Source organism: Acinonyx jubatus, chromosome B2, assembly GCF_027475565.1.
Source record: "Acinonyx jubatus isolate Ajub_Pintada_27869175 chromosome B2, VMU_Ajub_asm_v1.0, whole genome shotgun sequence".
In the NCBI taxonomy this organism is placed as follows: Eukaryota; Metazoa; Chordata; class Mammalia; order Carnivora; family Felidae; genus Acinonyx; species Acinonyx jubatus.
The window spans coordinates 82274502-82287408 of record NC_069385.1 but is presented as its reverse complement, the minus strand read 5'-3'; the positions used below and the strand labels follow the sequence as shown (position 1 = coordinate 82287408).

The following is a 12907-nucleotide window of genomic DNA, read 5'->3' as shown; positions in this document are numbered from 1 at the left end:
TTGGCAGAGGATTTAACTCCCTGAGCCATTTCATCCTGCTGGCACCGCTGTGTCTGTTAGGGTAAGGTCTACACTTCATTTTTAACTCTCTGGACCTCTTGTAACAATAACTTACATTCACGGAGTCCTTTCTTACTTCGAATTTTTTTCCTAGGTGTCATATTATTTCACAAAACTCTACTGTGTTGATGAAACAGATTATATGTTTCTGGGTTTATCACACAGTAGGGTACTGAGGCTTGGAGGTGTTGGAGCATGTTAATAGGGGTCAGATCTCAATTACCTCTCTCCCACTCCACCTCTTTCCTTTTATGTCTTCCACTTAAGAAAGGACTAATTGATGAACAGTTGGGACCACTCACTATGGCCCCTTGAGACCCTAACCATGTGGCTTACTGAGACTTCTATTCCCATTTTACTAAAGAAGCATCTCAAACTCTAATCTTCTGGCATAGACCACGGAATCAAGCAGAAATCCAAGTAGGGCAGCTGCGGAGGAACTCAAATCTTGCCACAAAGCATAAAAGTCCCTCCTTCATTACAGGGAATGGACTGAGTCCTGTGGGAACACATATTCTCTGTCATTTTGAGGCATCTTAGAGTACTCTGTCAATCTTGGACAGTGATAAATTCCCAGGAATCTCCAGGAAGAAAGGGAGCTTATGGATTAATTTGCTCACCCAGCCACACATCTAACCAATAAATCATCATCTCTGAGTAGAATGCAGGCATCCGCAACTTTTGAAGGTCTCTAGGTGATTCTAATATGCATGCAGGTTTGGGAAACCACTGCTCTAAGGATCTGTAAGAGCATTTTCAGGGGACAAGTCAAGACAACCCATGTCAAAATGGCTTAAACAATAAGGAAGTTATTATCACATAGAAAGGAAAGCTAATGGTAAGGAATGCCTGGTGAAAACAAAGCTCTGACTCTGCCTTTCTGCCACTGTCTCACTCTCTTTCTTCAGTCCCCTCACGTGGTGATTATATCTGTAGGCTGGTTTCCACTGAATTAAACATGCTTGCCCTTGTTCATTTTGAAAAATAACCTTTCCCTACAGTGTGGCTGACTTATGCCACATGCCTGGACCAATACCAGTTGCCAAGGGATATACCAGTGCTATTGGCTTGAGTTGAGTGATCACAGAGTAGGGGACTGAAATTACCCTGAGTGGCTCGTTCGAACTGTGGAGGAGGTGGAGGCCATTTTCCTTGAGTTAGGCTGGCTGCATGGCTGAGTGGAAGGTGCCCACTGAACACTGGCAAGTGCAAGAAGGAGACAGGAGCTGAGTATACAGTGCTCACTGAAGCTGGTAAAACGGGAATTTTAGTTTAGGAATGTTAATTTCTAATAACCTTTCACACACTCACAGATTTCAGTGTAGGTCACAGAAAAAAGTTTTTGTAATTACAATTCATTTGCCACTAAGATTAGAAAAAAAAAGTGTGGGTCATTAGATAATTCTAGGCCTATCCAGTATGGTAAGCACAGACCATGCTTTGGGAAACTGTACTCTTCATTCATCCTGCACATCTTCTCACAGTGCCTGCCTGTAATGTTGGTCCTGCTTTCCACTTTGTCACCCCTACAATATCCTGCCCTTTGGGGTTGGTCTGGTTCGTACTTTGTTTTTTAAAAATGTTTATTTATTTATTTTAAGAGAGAGAGAGATGGAGAGTGGGCAGGGGAAGGGCAGAGAGAGAGGGAGAGAAAAAATCCCAAGCAGGCTCTGTGCTGTCAGCGCAGAGCCTGATGTGGGGCTTGATTCACAAACCATGAGCTCATGGCCTGAGCCGAAATCAAGCGTGGGATGTTTAACCAACTGAGCCACCCAGGTGCCACCTGTTCTTGCTTTTTAATGTTATGCTGTTAGAACCTGCTGAATAATTTGCTTTGGGAATAGTATTTACTCCACCCTGGCTCTGGGAACAGTGCCCCTGTCCTGGAATTGTTCCTACTTGGATTCTTCTGGATCTTAACACTTTGCTCATATCCAGGCTTGCTCACATAAGACTGCTTGATCCAGGTCTTTGGACTTCATTCTACCAGGATAGGATTAGAAGAAGGTGAAAAAGTTCCAGATTTGCTCTGTGTCCCAGAATCCCATGAGCTCTGACCTGTTCCTTTTTCCCCACTGGGATCAATCTTCCCTATTCTTCACATGTCAAATACACATAGCCAGTGATCAACAATGAGGGTGAATTAGGGTGAAGTGAGACTTGGTTTGCTTGGGATATCCTGGTTTATTTGGAGCTATCCCTTCATTCTCAAATGTATCCCTGTTTGGAAAATACATTATATGGTCACTGAATTTTTAATATCTCCTTGGTAAGGGAGACCCATGGCAAATATCCTACAAATGATTGTCTCCCTCATCTAGGAAGCACTTTGTTTCACTTTAAAAATCTCTACTTAGTTAATTCTTTGTGTTGAAAATTACCTTCCAGTAGCTTCTGCACAGTAGTCCTATCTCTGCCCTCTGGAATAGCAAAGGTCAAGTTGACAGTGCCTCATATTTCCTCTATGCTATGCATTTCTCTACTTTAGGTTAACCATCTTCCACCTTTCTCTGGTGTCCTTTCTCACATGAGTAATAGACACTTCAGCCTGTGTTCCTCTAGACACATAGAAATGACCACAGGGGATCATTTGTGATGATACTATCACTTGGGCAAGGATCAGAATCTTCTGCCTGTGTCTTGACCCTAAGTCATCACTAGAAAAGAGGTAGGCAAAGTCTCTGAGAACACAGACTAAGGGTTACCTGTGTTCAAAAATATTTATAGAAGAGACCACACTTACAAAGTCTGTGTCTTTCCCAAGGAATTCAAGTAAAATAAACCCAAAATTTAAAGATTGAAACATGGGATGTTACAGATTTCAATGAGGTAAAAAGAGCTGATATTTATTGGTGCTAATGAAAGCACTCTTTGGTAAAGCAATGAGATCACGTTAGATGCTGTCCTCCATGTTGCATAAATAGTAATGTTGAAATTGAACTGAATTTTGATTCTCTGGATGTATTTTCATGTGTCTGATATTTTTAGTTTATATAAGTATTTAGAAAGAATAGGTAAAAGTTTAATGAGAATGAATTGATAGTTGAATGACCTGCTATAAACAGGAAGCATATTTAATAAAAGATTAGAAAATTTTTTCAGGCAGAAAATCCTTGACAAAACATGAGTATAACCTGTATGTTGATGAATTGGCTGCCATCAACAACTATTTCTGGGTGAAGTTCAGAGTTACAAAGAAAAAGAAGGCAAAGTGGTTTCAGAAAAAAACAAACAAAAACTCTGTATCTTTTCCAGAATACAATATAATAAGAATTTGGACAAAAATAAATACAATTGTACTATATTATATTGTAGATTAATCACCAGGAAAACAGTCTAAGCCAATAGTTTTTGGAAACAGTCATCTCATTGAATGAGGAAAAGAAAAAATGGAAATTAATGTATTTGAATATTCAGGGCTTCTAAATACACATGAGAGACAGCTAATATTCATTGCTTACTTTCTAAATTTAATTTAAATATGTTCATTATTTACAAAAGAAAAATGTAGTAGCAACAGAAATTATATGTTGGTTGTTTATTCAAAATGTTTTGATAACACCAGTGGTACACAGGGCCCTTGCTCTGTGACTCACTAGGTATACAGTTGGAAGCACTTGACCTGTCTGTGACTGAGTTTCCTCACCTGTAGAATGGGGAGTGGTGATGCCTCTCCTCCAGGTCTTCTGTGATATTAGTAAATGAGTTACCACCTGGGCAGCACTTAAAACAGCATTATGCACAGGGTAAGTGCTCAATAAAAACTCCTTTATTCAACAGTCTATGCATTTCACTCCCTGGTATTACTTTTCCTTCTAAACATGTTCTTTCGTGACACTTCTCCTTAGTCCTTAGACAAGACTATGCTCATCGTGGAAGACTTCCTGTACTTCCATCCTTCAGTGCTCATCTCCTATTTGTCTGTTCCCTCATATCAGCAGGCCCTTCTTTTCCTTCTTCCTTCATGGGCCAGTTTCTAAGCTTTCTTTCCTTTTCCACTAAGCTTTCTCAGACCCCATATTCAGAATTCATTTATTGTTCTCTTGTATTTCATTTGTCCTGTCCACCTACAGTATTGCAACCTCCCTTTTAAATTTCTTCTCCCTGCTACAGTGTCTAATATCAGAGATTTTGAGCACAGTCATCTTATTAAAGGTAATATCCTAAGTGAAAAGATAAATAAAAAATTCCTCTGTGAATGAAACTCAAAAGAACAGAAAGGAGATGGGTTATGCATAAAGTGTATTTTAGTAAAGTCAGCATTCTCAGGTACTTTCAATTTATCCAAGAGTAAATAAATAATAATAAATAGAAACAATTAAGACCATGGGTGTCAATGTGGAAGAATATTAATATTGCTTGGCTCTTTAGGATGACAAGTCATCAATTCCCTTGCCCCTGAATAATTGTGCTTGATAGGTAAAGCTTTATGTTATATTCAGCCCTCTTCCTACTCCTCACTTTGTACCCTTGTAGATGAACGTGGATGGAGAAAAATAACCATTTGGACTCACTTAACAATTTTTTTAAAGTTTATTTATTTTGAGAGAGAGAGAGAGTGAGCAGGGGAGGGGCAGAGAGAGAGAGAGAGAGAGAATTCCAAGCAGGCTCTGTGCTGTAAGCATGAAATCTGACATGGGGCTGGGACTCATGAACCGTGAGATCATGATCTGAGCCAAAAGCAACAGTCAGATTCTTAACCAACTGAGCCACTCAGGTGCCCCCAGACTCATGTTAAATTTATGATCCATAAGTAGCATCACACTATGTTTCCCTGGTCCACTGAGTTTCTCACTCTCCAGGAGAACTACATACAACTTTTCTCAGATTTCCTGCTCTTCTGGCCAATTCTCACTTTTAGCTGATGACCTGGTTCCACATTTTCCTGAGAATGAGGGGAGCAAGAAGAGAACCTTATCAATGCCCAGCATTGCATCTGCTCACTGACTGCATCTGCATTCACATACTCTGCTTTCCTTCCTGTGACTATTTGATGAGCAGTCTATTCCTATTCAAGGCCAATTCCTTTACTTGTGTACTGTCTGTATCCCATCCTTTTACACCTCTTGAGGACATTCTTCCAGAAACTCTTCTATCACTTGCTCATGTTGGTATTTCCCTTCTTCATGCTGGATTACTCCTATCAGCCTACAAACACGCTATTACTTTTCCTTCTACTTAAAGGATTCTCTTGATGCCATTTCTCCTCTAGCTATTGATCCTTTTTTTTTTTTTTTCCATTCCACAGCAAAAGTCGTTGAAAGATCTGGCTTTACTGCTTTTCCTAAAACAAAGTAAGGTCCTATATGGGTGAAGATTCCTCTGATACCACACATAAAAGTACCAACATTTCTTCCCTTCATTCTCTTTTTTCCTCTATTTATTTAATTTTTTTATTTTTTAGAGGCTTGCAATGTGTGCTCATAGAGCCTGGTGTATTCAACATGCTAATGTGCCACCTCACAAGATGGTGTCGCTATCTAACACATAATGTATACTGAAAAGGGAATGTTGGAAAATCAACTGCTATTGTCACTTCTTTGAGTTTGGGATTATACATGTTGAGTACATTTGTTGATGGGAGTGATGGTGAGAGTGGTGATTTCTCAGCAAAAGAGACCATTTGAGGAAGGGCTGAGGCAGCATGGTGGGATGGGCTCACAATGAGTTGGGAGGTTCTCATGAAAGGTGTGGCAGGAAATATTTAGGTGGGCAGGAAATATTTAGGAGGGTGTCCATGGGCAGGGCTCCTTCCAGCAGGCTAAGAAAAGTGGTTGACACCAAAAGTTTAAACTGGGGAAAAACTGAGAGCTTTCCCCTTAAGGTCAGGAACAAGACAGGGATGTCCACTCTTGCCACTGTTATTCAACATAGTATTGGAAGTCTTTGCCTCTGCAAAGAAATAAAAGGCATCCAAATCGGCCAGGAGGAGGTCAAACTTTCACTCTTTGCAGACGACATGATACTCTATATGGAAAACCTTAAAGATTCCACCAAAAAACTGCTAGAACTGATTCATGAATTCAGCAAAGTTGCAGGATATAAAATCAATGCACAGAAATCAGTTGCATTTCTATATACCAACAATGAAGCAACAGAAAGAGAAATCAAGGAATCAATCCCATTTACAATTGCACCAAAAACCATAAAATACCTAGGAATAAATCTAACCAAAGAGGTGAAAAATCTATACACTGAAAACTATATAAAGCTTATGAAAGAAAATGAAAACGACACAAAAAACTGGGAAAAGATTCCATGCTTCTGGATAGGAAGAAAAAATATTGTTAAAATGTCAATACTACCCAAAGCAATCTACATATTCAATGCAATCCCTATCAAAATAACACCAGCATTCTTCACAGAGCTAGAACAAATAATCCTAAAATTTGTATGGAACCAGGAAAGACCCCGAATAGCCAAAGCAATCTTGAAAAAGAAAGCCAAAGCAATCTTGAAAAAGAAAACCAAAGCTGAAGTATCACAATCCCCGTCAAGCTGTATTACAAAGCGATAATCAACAAGACAGTATGGTACTGGCACAAAAACAGACACTCTGATCAATGGAACAGAATACAGAACTCAGAAATAGACCCACAAATGTATGGCCAATTAATCTTTGACAAAGCAAGAAAGAATATCCAATGGAACGAAGACAGTCTCTTCAGCAAGTGGTGCTGGGAAAACTGGACAGCAACATGCAGAAGAATGAACCTGGACCAATTTCTTACACCATACACAAAAATAAACTCAAAATGGATGAAAGACCTAAATGTAAGATGGGAAGCCATCAAAATCCTCAAGGAGAAAGCAGGCAAAAACCCCTTTGATCTTGGCCACAGCAACTTCTTACACAACACGTTTCCGGAGGCAAGGGAAACAAAAGCAAAAATGAACTATTGGGACCTCATTCTGCACAGCGAAGGAAACAATCAGCAAAACTAAAAGGCAACTGACAGAACGGGAGAAGATATTTGCAAACGACGTATCAGATAAAGGATTAGTGTCCAAAAATCTATAAATAACCTATCAAACTCAACACCCAAAAAACAAATAATCCAATGAAGAAATGGACCAAAGACATGAATAGACAGCTCTCCAAAGAAGACATCCAGATGGCCAACTGACACATGAAAAAATGCTCAACATCACTCATCATCAGGGAACTACAAATCAAAACCACAATGAGATACCACCTGTCAGAATGGCTAACATTATTAACTCAGGCAACAACAGATGTTGGCCAGGATGTGGAGAAAGAGGATCTCTTTTGCATTGCTGGTGGGAATGCAAGCTGGTGCAGCCACTCTGGAAAACAGTATGGAGGTTCCTCAAAAAATTAAAAATAGAACTACCCTATGACCTAGCAATTGCCCTACTAGGTATTTATCCAAGGTATACAGGTATGCTGTTTCGAAGGGACACATGCACCCCAATGTTTCTAGCAGCACAAATGCTAATCAACATTAGCCAAAGTATCAAAAGAGCCCAAACGTCCATTGATGGATGAATGTATAAAGAAATGTGGTGTGTGTGTATGTATATATATATATATATATACATACACAATGGAGTATTACTCGGCAATCAAAAAGAATGAAATCTTGCCATTTGCAACTACATGGATGGAGCTAGAGGGTATTATGCTAAGCGAAATTAGTCAGTCAGAGAAAGAAAAACATCATTACGATTTCACTCATATGAGGACTTTAAGACACAGAACAGATGAACATAAGAGAAGAGAAGCAAAAATAATATAAAAACAGGGAGGCAGACAAAACATAAGAGGCTCTTAAATATGGAGAACAAACAGGGTTACTGGAGGGGTTGTGTGAGGGGGGATGGGCTAAAGGGGTAAGGGACATTAAGGGATCTACTCTTGAAATCATTGTTGCACTATATGCTAACTAATTTGGATGTAAATTTAAAAAATAAAATTAAAAAAAAGTTTACATTGGGAGGATCTTTTTTTTTTCCTTTAGCCACTCTATCCTGGAGCTAACCCAAATCCTGCAATCCAGTATAGCTATGACAAGTTTAGAAATTTCCAAATATATAGAAAAGGAAATTAATGAAATGACCACTAGATTCAAATACTAAATTAAAACATTAATTTATTCTAAGGAAAAATCAACTATGTCCAAGGGTGAAGTGGCAGGTCAGAAATACTAGGCTTTTGATTCCTCATATATTGTTTTAAAATTAGATTGACTAAGCATATCTACATGCTAATGTGAAAGCTAGCCCTTCAGTCAAAAGTATTTTTTCCACTTTAGGTTGTAGGCTGGTGGCCATGTGGCCTTGATGTTGACTGGCATCCTGGAAGCCATGATAATTCACTTCACCTCCCTGTAATATCTGCAAAGAGTTTATTTTTTTTCCTTTCTGTACCAAAGTTGGCTTCCAGCTGTAGGCTGCTTACGAAGTTTTCATTTTAAGTAAGGCTCAGTTTTGCCCACCAATCAGTCTCTTTCTTGGTTATATATTCAAGTGGATCCTTATCAACCCGTTTGGACCACTCCTTATCAAACTCTTTTCCAGAAGGATATTTTCCAGCCATCTAACCCTGCAGGTTTACAATACAGTATTACTGTACACATATTGTGACGATAAAACAGACAACAGGAAAAGGAGAATGGGGCTTTTCCGGCAGCATTGTTATGAAAGCAACAGTCACTGGTACAAGCACTTAGCGAACCCATTATGTTTCCTAAGGGAGAAGGCCGGAATGCCTTAATGAATGAATTAACAGAAGTAGAGACAAAAATTACTGGAATTCCTGTAGAACAAAAATCTCCATTTGAAGAACAGAATTCCACAGAGAGAAAGTAGATAACATTTCAGGACCAAATCAATGACTGGAAATTTTCAAAAATAATTATTTAATCTTGCATAAACTTTCCTGATCTAACTCCTCCACCCCTTGTGGGGAGAGATAGAATGGCATATTGAGAAGGGGAGGGGTGTCAAAGATGACTGGCCTCTCTGTCCTGGGAGAGGAGAGAAACACAATGGAAGTACTTGTCATAGTGTGTGGTGTGAAGGTCTCAGAACACAGCTGCTTTCATCTAAAGCAGGGCATCGGTTTATAATGGACCCTGGCTGAGGTCCACACACAGCCACTACCAGTTCAAGAGCACTGTCCCTACTGTAATTCCAGAACCACACGCATGCCCTTGACTCTCAAGTGTTCTCAAGGTATATGGTATTGGGTCACAGATTGTGGGAACTACAAGATGAACACATTGCTACTGTATAGAGGGCTAAATTTACTTGAGAATTTTAGCAGGAAAGTTTAAAATGTTAAGAACTATAAGTGATTTTCATATGAATACATAAGCAAAGTCAGCAAAATACTTTTTCCCCCAAATAAGCCAGTCTTGAAAATTAAGAAAAGTAGGATATTTCTAGAAGCTGTGGTTAACTGCAAAGTATATTACTTTGAACAAATGGTGAAGGGAGTTGGTTTAGTGCTATGGTCATGTAAACAGAATGTGAAACTGAGGTGAGAACAAGTATGTTCAAGTTGCTCGCCAGCCTAGCTGAGGCTTGTTTTCAGCTGAAAAGAAACCCGCATTTTCTCTAACAACCGGATTTTTTAGTACCCCTCAAATCATCCTGGGTAGGCAGCTACCCTTTCCATGTAAATGTGGGACCAATTCCATTAAGCCACTTTTAATCATCTCATCCCTCCATTAACTTAAATTCTACTAATCTTTTTTCCTTTCTTCTGCTTCCCAATTTCTAAAGCATCATGTATACTTTTTGGCACAATCTCCATAGGTTTCAGAACTCCTTCAAGAGTTTAAATAAATACACAGGTTATGGACAAGAGAAACATAATGGAATATTACTAGTAAGTCTGATATGTGGATGCCCAGTTGCAATTGTACCTCACAAATGTATGGGACATTGCAGTTTAGAGCATTTCTTGAGCACAGCTTGATGCAAATATTGAATGGCATGGAAACCAAAGGGTTACACTTGAACTGTACCAGGTAATTCATAAGCCAGAGGCAGACTGAGGCCATGATCTGCTTGGAAGTGGGTGAAGAAGACAAGTGGCAGGAATTCATAGAGACCTACCAAGAGCTTACAGAAAAATTCCTCCCAATTCAGGAGTTAGGAAACTCTAGAGGCTGGGGGTGCCCTATAAAATATCAGGGAACAGGAATGTGGATTTCCTTATGAGACACATTAATGATATGTGCCAAATCCCCACTTTCCTTTTGGTTCCAGCTGTGCTGGGTTGCTGGACCATGGGATATCTTTCTCCTTGCATTTCCAGGGGTGCTATATACTTGGAACATAGTTATTAGAATATTACAATGTCTAAAGTATTCATAGTAGAATTAGTTCTATTTAGCTCAGCATCTCTGTTTTCTAAATTTTTTTGCTGCTTGTGATTTTAATATTGCAAACCATGAAACACACTATTCCTCATTTTTAGCACTCTCATGCAGACCTGACTTTGGAGTATATGAAAGTTCTGAGTAGAGAGAGAATTGCATGTATAGCATTGGTGCATATATTTCCACACAAAAGTGTTATTTTTAACTGCTCAAGAACAGAATTGGGGTAGAGTCAATCAACAGAAACAGCTGTAAATCACTGCTTGTTAAACTTTCTGAGGCACAAGGACCTATGTTCATGTAGAGAGGAAAGATGAACTTTGTTTTGAGTACCTGTGGGATCGAAGTTATAGTAAGATAGTTCTGCTTTTTTGAGTCACTTCCTGAACTTGGGCAGATAATCTCTATAAGTGTTAGGTTTCTAACTTAAAAAGGGTATGATAGTAATTCAAAAACCATAGTTTTGGATTAGTATGTTCCATGTAATATTTGGCACACATTAAATGCAAATGGACAAAATACTCCTGTTAAAAGCAGAGATTATCAGACTGCATTAAAAATAATATCCCACTCTATGCTGTTTTCAGAGATACATCTAAATGGAAAGACATAGAGAAGTTGAAATTAAAAGGGTGGAAAAAAGTAATAACATGCTAACACTATCCAAAGGAAAGTTGGTATGGTTATATTAATATTGAAGGAAGTCAGAGATATGCTGGTAAATATTTAATAACCAGTTCTTGGGGATAGATGAGAAGGCCTGAGTCAGTTCCAGGATACTAGTGGACAAAGTTTCTTATTTGGCAGAAGGTATTACAAAGAAAAAGAATAATATCATATTGATAAGGTTTAAAAGTCATCAGAAAGAGGTAACAAGTTGTAATTTTATGTACTTAATATTATGACTTCAAAATATAAAATAGGTTGACAGAATAATAAAGAATAATAAGGAAAGTAAACAACAATAATAGCAGGTAAATTTTAAGGATCTTGCTTGGTAATTGATAGAAAAAGCAGATAAAATAAATAAGAATATAGATGATGGAAAACATGAGTAAACTTGACCTAATGGACACATGTGGAACATTTTAAAATAAAGACAATATGTAACATATAACCTGTTATATATTTATAATATAAAATATTCCTTCTTTTCAAGCACAGGGACAACATACGCAGGTATTGACTATATACTGAATTCTAATGCATGTACATTATATTCTCAGTCCAATAGAGAAGTAAGCTAAAAATCAATTTTAAAAAACAATCAGAATATCTCCATGTATTTGGAAACTAAAAAAAAAAAAAATCCTTATAAAAAACCCATGACAAGGGAGTAATAATGCTACATAGTAGAAATATTTTTATCAAATGATAAATATCAGGGAACATTTTATCAGATGATAAAAATACTGCATAATAAAACTGTGGAATATGGCAACATGGCAATATCAGTATTTGAAAGGTAAATTTATCTTATGAGAATGCTTACTTTAGAAAAAGAAAAAGAAAGCTAAATATTAGTGAGCTAAATCCATCTCAAGAAGTTAGCAAAAGAAAACAAAAATAAACTCAAAGAAAATACAAGAAAACAGAGAAGAATAGAGATTAAAAAAATGTAAAACATAAGATAATAACATAAAGAAAATATAAAAGCTAAAAAATTTCTCCTTTGAAAAAGCTAATGAAAAACAAGAAAAAAAAAAAGATTGACGAAGTAAGCAAAAGACACAATCCTATCAGGATAGCAAAAGGAGGACATCATTACATTTTCTATAGCCATGAATAAACACAAGAGGATATTATGAATAATGTTGTCAATAAATTTGAAATTTTATATGAAATGGATAAATTTCTAGAAATATACAAGGTACCGAAACTAATATAAAAAAGATCGGAAATCTCATTACTATTATAACCTATAAAAAAGTTGAGTCAGCAGTCAAATATCTTTCCATAAATATCATTCTCTAGGTTTATCAGAGAGTTCTATCAAATATTAAAAAAAAAAAGACAAGGGGCGCCTGGGTGGCGCAGTCGGTTAAGCATCCGACTTCAGCCAGGTCACGATCTCGCGGTCCGTGAGTTCGAGCCCCGCGTCGGGCTCTGGGTTGATGGCTCAGAGCCTGGAGCCTGTTTCCGATTCTGTGTCTCCCTCTCTCTCTGCCCCTCCCCCGTTCATGCTCTGTCTCTCTCTGTCCCAAAAATAAATAAAAACATTGAAAACAAAAAAAAAAAATTAAAAAAAAAAAAAAAGACAAACTTCATTTTCATACAAAGTCTTACAAAACTTGCCAAGGAAACTAGGAGATAAAAAAATAATGATCCACTCTTGCATATGAATATGAATGCAATAATTTGAAATAAGATATTAGCAAATGGAATCCAGCAGTGTGTGAAAAACGGTCATGACCAAGTTGGATTTATCTCAGGAATGTATCTCAGGATTTAATATTTGAAAATTGATTAAGGCAAGTTATTACATTAATGAATTA

The 12907-nt window shown here is 37.7% G+C and overlaps 1 protein-coding gene across 2 annotated transcripts in view; it reads right to left on the bottom strand.

Moving 5' to 3' along the window:
• Positions 1–12907, bottom strand: part of IMPG1 (interphotoreceptor matrix proteoglycan 1) — a 132103-nt gene that overhangs the window by 107531 nt on the left and 11665 nt on the right. The window lies entirely within an intron of this gene.